The sequence below is a fragment of the Corvus kubaryi genome, unplaced genomic scaffold (genome assembly GCF_017639235.1).
Source record: "Corvus kubaryi isolate FWS band 111438036 unplaced genomic scaffold, C.kubaryi_AGA036_p1.0 37236, whole genome shotgun sequence".
In the NCBI taxonomy this organism is placed as follows: Eukaryota; Metazoa; Chordata; class Aves; order Passeriformes; family Corvidae; genus Corvus; species Corvus kubaryi.
In genome coordinates this window covers 2,224,634-2,234,764 of record NW_024581067.1, presented here as the reverse complement: position 1 = coordinate 2,234,764, position 10,131 = coordinate 2,224,634, and the positions used below count along the sequence as shown (strand labels likewise).

The 10,131-nt window shown below is 42.8% G+C and overlaps 1 long non-coding RNA gene across 1 annotated transcript in view; it reads right to left on the bottom strand.

Moving 5' to 3' along the window:
- Positions 1–3,382: 3,382 nt before the first annotated feature.
- The window catches only part of LOC121662185, an 8,548-nt gene continuing 1,799 nt past the window's right edge, over positions 3,383–10,131 (bottom strand). Inside the window, exon 2 of the long non-coding RNA XR_006015224.1 lies at positions 3,383–8,994. This is a non-coding gene — a long non-coding RNA (uncharacterized LOC121662185). The remainder of the gene's footprint in view (positions 8,995–10,131) is intronic.

The following is a 10,131-nucleotide window of genomic DNA, read 5'->3' as shown; positions in this document are numbered from 1 at the left end:
GTGGCACCACAGCATGGACACCAGGACAGGGACGAGGTGACACACCGCAGAGTGCTTCAGCCTGGAGGGAGGAAGGCACAGGAAAGTTCTTCTGAACGGCGAAAGGCAGCGGCAAACACGGAGCAGTCAGGTCTGCCTGGCCCCTGGGCTGTGGAGGGGCTGGGGAAGGAAAACTCCAGGTGTGTGTTCTGGGAAAACTGCTAAAGGTAAGGAGAGCTGATCACTTGGAGAGATGGTTTGGAGCACCTGGGGAGAAGAATCCAAAGCCTTGGAGACCCCTGAACCTGCAGAGATGAGGCTGCTGCTGCCTTTGCTGAGCCTGCCCCGGGAAGGAGGGGATGAGCTCCTCTGCTCCTTCCGCGCTCGTTTGTAGTTGGAGATTTTACACACACAGGACTGGATAATACAGGATTGTAGCATGGACAGTATTCCTGGGTTTTAGCCACTCTGTGATTTCAGGAGTCAGGGAAGATTGTTGTCCTGCAAAACCCTTCCTCAAAGGCTCGAGGATGTAAGTGACCTTTTTTCTTTTGTCTGGTCACAATAGAAACACCCATTTGGAACTGCTTAAGGACAAAAGGATCAGAGGATGTTGATGTTTGTAGGACACAAATACGTTGTTGTGTGTCTTCTGTGTCTCTACCTAAATGACAGAAGTGTTGCCTGAACCTTCCTGGGTGTTTTCAACATGAGCTTCACCCCATGTCAGGAATTTGGAGCAGAGATGTTGAGGTGTCTGTTTTTGCTCATGGATTTGGTGCTTTGAGGACAAGGGGAGCACTGAGAACTCGGTGTGTGGCCAAGTCTGTGCACATCCTATGGCCGTGTGCCCAAGTGCCACCACGCCCTGCCCGATTCCTCTGGGGGGGGAGGCAGGGAGCTGCTGCCCGTACGTGACAGGCGTTGCTGCATTGTGACACCACAGCTATACTGCCATAATTATTTTTTCCTAAGTAGTTTTTATTTTGACTATGATTGCTTTTACCACAAGCTCTGTTTGGCCTAAACTTGCAATATAATTGATTATAATGAAAAATGTGTTTGGGGAATAAACTCTTGTTTGTAATGCAAATAGATTCATATTTCTGCTTTTACTTCTTTTTTTGTTTTGTTTTTTTTTTAATCTGGGTAGATGAGCACTGCAGGAAATCTGTGCGTAGCTGTACTTTTGTTAGATTAATTAAGAAGATTAGCTGAGAAAAGGATGTTTTATCAGTAGCAGAATTAACAAGCGCTTTGAGATTTTATTTTCCTGATTGTTTCTCTTTATGAAGTGTCTTGCTCCATCTGGGAAGAAAGCAGCAGAGAGAATGGCAACAGTGAATATTACTAAGAAATCCAAATGAAACCAGCATAATTTTGTTTCAGCCTTGTCTACCAAACTTCTTTACCCAACTCCTTTTCTTGACTGCTCCTCAGTTGTGCTAGTACTTCTAATTTTAACAGCTATTCTGATGCATATATGTTAATAGACTTATATAATTCATAGGGTACATCCCAGTTAGGCTGACAAGGTACAGCTCAGAGCTCAGTTCAAGTTGGAGCAATAATAATCCAAGAAAGCAGAGCATAAAAATGGTGCAGAGAGAAATGAAATCAGAACAATAGTCTTTATATAAATTATATATATTTCATCTATATTTCATACCCATTTTTATGTAATAACTCAGCTTTAGTCATATCTGATCGCTCTAATTTTAGGCAATTAAGATCTTTTAACTGTTAGGAAGAAAGGACAAGGTGCACAGAACAAACAAACCTTTATAAAACACGGAAAAAAATAAAACCTTTATCTCTAACTATCTGTATGTTATGTGACAAATCCAGATGTGAATCAATCATTTATCAGAGGTATAAAGTATTCTTGCAGCCATAGATGAACAGGCAGCATGATAAAATTAGTCCAGCTGTGAGAGGTGCCTAAAGCTCTTGCACATATGTAGGTAGGATTAATCACATGGGATTCATTTCAAACCAGCAGGAAAATGTTTGGGATGTTTTGCTTTTAGGAATGCCATTTTCTGAGTGCTAGAGTGCTGTCACTGTCCCAGGGGGCTGGCACAGGGACAAGGAGATGCCAAAAGCACAGGCAGAAGCCTGTTCACACCTGCAGCATTCCCCAGGGGCTGTTTGGGTGTTTCTCCCCATTTTCTGACCCCTGGGCCAGAGGAAGATGCTGTGTGTTCCTGTGCTCACCAGACACCAGGTAACCAAACGGAGATAAATGACCAGTCACTTACTCCAGTGGAAATGTCATAAGTCAGAGCAGGATTTGTCCTAATTACTGTCTTTTACTGAATGTGAACCGGTGACTTGAGGGCACAAAGCTCTGTATCCCATGACTAACTCCACGTGCCATTCACTCACCTCACTCAGAATATTCTGAAAGCTTTCCTGAAAAGAGATTGGAAACCCTTTATGTGGTTACTGGGGGGATTGTGAGGAATAACCTTGGAGTTGCCCTCCCATCCTGCACATACCCCAGACTCCGTCTGCTGCTCCGGATGCCCCCTGAGACACTCATAACAAACCTCTGACCAAAACCATTTCACCACCTTTGCGTCTGCCCAGAACGCCCCTCCTTCCCCTTCCCTGCATCACACTGGCTGTCAGCCTGCATTACAGGGCAGGAACACAGAAACACAAAAGGACGAACCCTCCGGAAGGGAAACCGTCCCTGCTGTGGGATTGACAGGCTTAATCATTCACAGTAATTGCATCAGTAAGTGATAAGCACTGCAGTGTCCAAAAATGCCCCTTAACTCCAAAGGAACATGTAAAAGGGAAATGGATAGATGAGCAATTAATGAGGATAACTATAATCTGTATTAAGGAAATGTATAAAAGACACAGATGTAAGAGGTTGTCTATCAGAGGTTGCTGAGGATGATATCTTGGGATACAAGCTAAACTTCGCCAGAGTGAGAGCACTTTAAATACCATGGAGAACTACCCAGGATGTATTCTCCATCGGAATGGGAACAGTTGCTGAAAAATACAATTTCCCTCATCCATTTCTTCCCCAGAGTAGTGGAGAACTTTTTTTAGAGGTTTCTGCACGTCCTTGCTTTCCCTGTACCGTGGGCTCCTGTGCCTATAGGATGTGTTACTTCCAGATATTTTTTACTCTTTTTGAGGAATACTCTAAGGCATTATCTAATTAGCCTTTCTTAATATCTGACAGAACTACTATTCAATAGCTGTATCTGATCTGTGTATCTACACGTCAGAAATTCAGAATTATTTCCACAGCGCCATTGAACACCACAGCAAGAAATAGAAACAGTACAGATCATCAAGAGAAGCATTTTCATGTTGCCTTTTTCTTCGATGAAAAAAAGCACGCCTCAAACAAGCAATAATATCACTCAAAATCCTTGAATATTGACAACCTAACTTTATTATTGATACAATTAAATAGGATGACAAATTAGAATAAATACACTTTTCAGCTCCCCTTGCAACCACCAGTGTTTAACAAAATGGTTGTGTTAACATTTGAAACAATACAACTGACCCAAGAAGAAAAAAACAAACATAATAATAAAGGAGTGAACACAAATTTCATTTTTTACATGGCAAAATTGTTTTAATTTTACATTCTTACATGCATTCAAGAGGAACTTACTTGTGAAATGAAGTCTTATTTCTGCATTAAAAGGACCAAGTGTACTTTGATATGGATTCAGGCCTTTGCACATTTTAGCACGTAACAGTAGTGCCTTTGTGACAAGGCACTATGAATGTTTATTTTTGTATTCTATTTAAAAAATATATCTGTGTCAATTTGAAGTGCAATTAATATCCTTATCCCCTGGGAAGCATTCTACTATTAATGATGAAGTTACAAATTTTACGTAAGTTGTTGATATAATTGCATATGGATATTGTTGATTTTAATTTTTTAAAATCATGTTTCTCTAAGCTATTTTTTCACTTTTTTCCCTCTTCTTTTTTTTCCCCCCACAGAAAATCACAACCCACACCTCCCAGGCAGCTACAAAGCTTTTCAGCTGAGAATGTGAACAACATAAATGTGGACCAGGAAGAATGTGCATTATCAACAGCGGGTCAGCAATTACAGACGCCCTGCTATGCACTTCCCACCTGCCCAGAAATCCCCCACATAAACAGGGACTGATGTTAAGCTAAATCTCCTTGCTCTTGTTTAACAAGGTGTTGTTTGCTGTATCTTTGCTTGCATGAGAGGGGTGATAACATTGGCTCCGATCACTGTTGTCAGGGCTGCTCTGCCTACAGCCTTTTAAGATTATTTTTTTCTGCTGTTACACACATTTTCTCCAGGCGTTTGTACAGTCCCAGCTGCATCTGAACAGATTCATTTAAATGATTTTCAGTATATTGCATCTGTATCAAAAATAAATGCAATGTTCCCCTATGAAGGCATTGTGTCAGAATTTTCACACCATCCTGAGGGGATGTGGGTGCCCTGCAATGTTTGTTTTCTGCTAAGAGAACAGTGGATCCCATTTGCCATAAACCCCATTTTTATGGTCTGTGGATGTGCCTGCCCTCGAAGTCGGGTGCAGAGAGAAGCTGCTCAGCTGCATAATACATTAAAAGTCTCTTTCAAGGTTTCTATGGGGAATGCAACTTGCAGATTATCAAACCTGTTTCTATTGAATTATGCACTCCTGTGGCAGATTATTTGCAGGCTTCATGCCAGATGGAGAGAATTCTCTGTATCAGCATCAGGCCTTGTAAACATCACCGTTTCTTCCCAGGGTTACTTACTTATTCCAGATGGCACCCGCTGTGCTCTCTGTATCTTTCTTCCAATCTGTGGGGCTTACTTTTTCCCAAGAAATGAGAGTGCTTTAATATTTTACACATTTTTCCTATTTCTACGCCAATATATGAGAGCATCTTGACAGAATAAGCAAAGAGTGATTTGCATTTATACTTGGTTCACATGGAATAAGAAAAAAGAGGAAATTTTATCCCACTGTGTCTTTTTAATTCTAAACTCATTTTCCCAGTTACCCAGGGCTTTCTGAAACTGAGAGCAATCATAGCCCAGTGTCTGCTGATCCTCTTGCTTTCAGGAGCTCAGCCATCACACTGCCTCTCCCGACTCACATTCAGAGAACATTATGAAATCTGTGTTAGGACACGCCAATGCCTTTGGAACACTGAGAGCACTAATTTGAGATATCTCCCAAGAACATTGAGACAGTTTCATGCTCTGGCAATTTGTGAGCGGTAGGACAATACCCTTCTTAAGGACACCACACTAATAACAGGGTCTGTGAAATTCTCATCAGAGCTCCCAGACCAATCTCTACTAACTTTAAAAGTTAGGGCTCACCTCTGACAGTCATCTTTCCAACAAGTGTGTGTCTCAATATGAAAATTGTAGTCATATCAAGAAAGTTTTACAGCATTGTTGTCACTATAGTTTGCATTTAGTGCTTAGTGCATTTTAGTTCTTTAGTGCATTTAATGCTTGTTGCATCTGTATTAAATAAAATAGTCCTGGAGCTTTTAATTCACATGTCTGGTCAAAAAACTGAATCCTGACTCTCCCATCTTAATCCCAGCTGGCAAACCTTTGCTGAAAAGGAACCAGCTGAAAACAGGCTTAAGGAGAAAAGCTGCCGTCTTTTCTTCCCCATGTGATTTCAGTGCTGATTTGGACTATCAGGGTTTCCACATTTCAAATGCCACTTTCTTTCCCAGCATCCCCCTCGATCTAATCCTTTCACTTGATGTGCTGTGTTGGACTGACCCTACATGACCCTCCTCTTTCTCTCCCATTCACTGCCCTCCTCAATTTGCCCATGTGTTGGCCCCTTCTCTTGCTGTGCCAGAGTCCTGCTCTCACCCCCAACATCTCAGTGGGTGTTTTCCAGCTCTTTTCAACCTGCTGGCCCAGCCGTACCAAGCAGCCAGGACTCTCATGCCATCACTTCTGACTTCGTTTTCTCCACAATTCCCTGCCCACCTTGCCCCAGTTCCTCCCCGCTCTGCCCTGGTTCTGTCTCCTCCAACCCCCAGCCACTCCCAGCCTTTGCTCACACTGTTTCCCTCTGCTCTTTACTCATCATTTTTTCATTACCATCACTCTGCCAGCCAGGTTCAATTCTCCCTCAGCCCACTCGTGTTTGCCTCCTGCCTCACTAGTGGTATTTCTCCAGTTTAATTGAGTCCCTTGGTTCCAGCTTTTCTGTCTTTTTTTTCCCTTCTGCTTTTGATTTTCTCCAGCCTGACTGTGAGACACCTTCTGCCACACATTTCTTTTCCTCATTTTTTCTCAACAGTGCTTTTTATTTTCTCATGCTGTCCTTGACCACATGCAAGGACTCACCAATGACCTCTGCAGACACACCAAACTGTTTCTCTCAAAAGTTCCTCTATAACCTTATTTTGCTATTCTTCTCCCAAAATAGCAGTAGCAAATATGCCAGCTGTGTCCTGGGGATGCTGCCTGTCACAAAGGGCAGCACATAGTCCCTGTACTTCTTTCTTGGCTCTAGGGATCTGATCTTCTGCTTAGACTAAGTAGCTCCTGGCTTGGATGTTTGCAACATTTTGCACTAAGAGGTTAAGGCATGATCATAAAAAATGATGATGATGATGATGATGATATCCTCATCTGCATAACGGTAATGATTTGCATTTGACTGCCTTCTGCTGGAACTCCCACTGAGTATTGGCCAGAGATTCCTGAAGGAGGGATCTCATGGACACCTGTTACCACCTCTCTCACACCACTGAGGAGTGTGTGCAGCCACAAGTAAATCCATGAGGAATGAATTACCATTGTGGTATATACGACTTAAAATTGATTTAACAAGACAGTTACCCCCAAAAATGTCTCCATAAAACAGGAACAGTAAATCTCAAATGATGTCATCGGCTGTATTAACCCCCAAGTTGTTTGCAAGATCTTCAAGACTTACTACGGCAGTGATGTATAGTATGTATTTCAAAATCTTCCTGCTTTCTCAGATAACTAAATCTTAGCTGCATATTACAAATACCTTTCAAGTAGCCACATTATACTCTGTGCCCCAAAGAGTAAACAATTAGATCAGCAAAAGCATGTGAGTAAAATTACTGAGAAGGTACTGGTTCAGTTCTGCTTCTCAGTCAGTCTGTAAGGGGAGACATACAGGTACATTCTTAGTGAAACCAGTTTTTTTTCCTGTAAGTTATTGTAGCAGTTCTTCAACAGCTGTACTAAATTGTTTTGTATTTGATACATTATCGTGGTGTGAAAATGCAAATAATGATTTAGTGACAAATGAACATATAAAAACATAGAGCACATATATACAAACCCAGACATAAAAACAGTAGCGTAACAACTTTTCTTCCATTGCTTTAATCAACTTTTATTACCATTCCATTAACAGTATTTTTTCCAAAGTGTTTTTTCAGAATAGAGGCCCAAAATTTACAAGATGTTTAAACTAGATTTTCCTATCACCCAGAGGATTGACAACTCACTCCCTTGTCCCCCAAACTCCCAGGGTCACTTCTGGGTATTGGATTCAGCAATTCCACTGTTGTGGAATACAACACTACATATTTCCCTCTTTATGACATCTTTGAACACCTTGCACTGGACTAGTTCCCAAAGGAAATTTCAGGTTAAATGTAGGTTAATTGGGTCAAAGTATCTCTGCTAATACAGAACCACAACTTTCCACTGTAGTTCTACAGCAAGGTCCTCGGGGCCTATCATGGCAACACTTGGGAAGCTATTTTTATAAATGAATCCTCTGGAATTAAAATACAATACAATGAAGATTCGGATAGAAAATAAAGTAAAACAGTGTGCTTATCTGTATGTTCTTTTCCTCGGAGCCCTATGGAATAAATTACATCCACAGATTCCTTTACATCTGTTTGCACATATAACTCGATCGTGTTCATACATATGAATTTGGCCTAGAATTCCTTTTTTAAAAAGCACAAACAACCCCTTCTTTACTGCTGATAATGAGGAATTTTAAAAAATATTCCCGTATAGATACGTAGATACATTTAGATGTATTAGATAGTATATACATTCATATGTACATCGTAGACATTTAAAGCAAGAAAAAATAGGTGGTCCTTGTATAAGAATGATCAAGTAATAAAGATAATATCATTGAGAGAACTAAATCATACTTGACCAATAAAGGACAAACTGATGGTTACACAAACAGCATTTCCTGTAGTGAACAAGAATATTAGACTCCTTATAGTTCCTATAGATTGCTGTGCAATGACGTATTCAACATTTTCAGCTTAGGAAAAATGCCTGCATGTCTAGGAGAAAATGATGTAGTCAAAGAAAACCCTCTCTTTCTTTTTTTTTATAGATAAAATTTAACTCCCGTCATGTGTTTTTTTCTGTGTGTCTCGGGTGATCTGGTGGAATAGATGATGTGTGATCATTTGTGATTTATACAAAAGCTGTATTAAAAGTACAAATTATGTATGCTGGGACAAAAGCCTGCAACTTTATCTTGGCAAAGATGGGTTCTTGCTATAGGATTTCATTGTGATGTACGACGTGCTTGTTTTGGAAAGCTCCAGCTATTCACTGAGTGTCAAATGTCTGAACGCTCTTCTGAGTGGCAGTTTGCTTCTCTCCTTGGTTTGGCTGCCTTGCCATTTGCTTCCATCAAGGGACACGATATTCCATGGAATTTCACACACGGAATTGATTCACTGACTCAGCGCTGGCTGAGGGGAACCCAGGCAAGGAGGCATCAACAGAGGCAGGTGGGGCCCCAGTGCCCGGGATGGATGAACATGAGTCCTTTCACACATTCCAGCCACCCAGGTGGTGTCCAAGCCCTGTCCAAAGCCTGGACTTCCCTGGGCATGATGCGCTAAGATCAAATTTCACTATGTGAAGACACAAGGCAAGCTAAGCCAGTTCCAGAAGGATTTATGCATCTGTTTGTTTTTTCTAATAAAAAATTGTCTGTTGACAAGAGGAGAGCCTTGCAACTCTGCATGGTTCCGTAGTTCCTGCAAGTAGTACACAAAACCACAGCTATCGTCACAGATCACACAGGAAATATTTTCTAACTCATTCTGTGCATTATACAGCAATAACGAGTATTATAACTTCCACATTTTTACTCTTTTTTCTCTTTTACTCATCAGATGCAGTAAAACAAAAGAGAATGAAAGCTACATATGCAAAATATGTTTTCAAATGCAAGAATTCCAAGACTTTTCCTGAAAAGAACCTTAAGAGGAAGTTTAAGTTGCTAAATTAAAGGTGCAGTGTGCTCTAGTTGGTAAAAATTTCCATATTGCTATGTTTTATGTGAAACCATTCTTGATGCCAGCTCCCTCGCCGAAGTTTATTTGCTATAATTAAGGTGTGCAGGTATCACTGTGCCGAGTGCAGGAACCAGACCGCACCTGCTGCCATCCTTACTAGCCCGGTGTGAAAACACACCCGCCAAACTGCCGGGAAATTTTCTTTTCGGCATGTGCGAGCTGCCCTCTCCGGTGGCGGTCCCCGCCCGCGGTGCCTCGTGCTGCAGCCGCCAGTTGGGATCTATAAATGGTCCCATTTGCGGCAGGCGAGCCCCGGCACACGGCAGAGCCCCTCCACAGCCCGTGCCGGGGTGGTCTCTGCGCACAGCGCGGTGCCCAAGGACATGCGGGGTTGAGGTTCCCCGGGGTGAGACCTGAGACGCTCCCCCGCGCCTTTATCAGCGTGAATATCGGGTTAAAAGGGACGAGTTTCTGGTATTTCGCTTGGGCTTCTCTGCTGCCTTTTGCTTTAATTCTTTCGCCACAGTTCGAGAGTGAAGTTACCGGCTCCGGCGGCCGCGCTCGCCCGGCCCTCTCGCTTTCCAAGATTTTCGCTCGAAGAATGGAAAAGCCGGAAACTATCGAGAAACCACGGGGCAGACCCAAATCACCCCGCGGTTCCCGGTCCGGCCCGGCCCGGCCCGGCCGAGCGCTGCGCTGCCCGCGGGATTCCCCGCCCGACCCCGCTCCGCGCCCGTTCCCCGCCTCCATCCGCCCCCGGAGGGATGGAGGGATGGAGGAGCGGAGGGATGCGGAGATGGGGGGAAGGGTGGAGGGGGGGCAGGGACCCGGGCGCTGCGGCGGCGGCGACTTTGCTCTTTAAATCGCTCTCCAAAG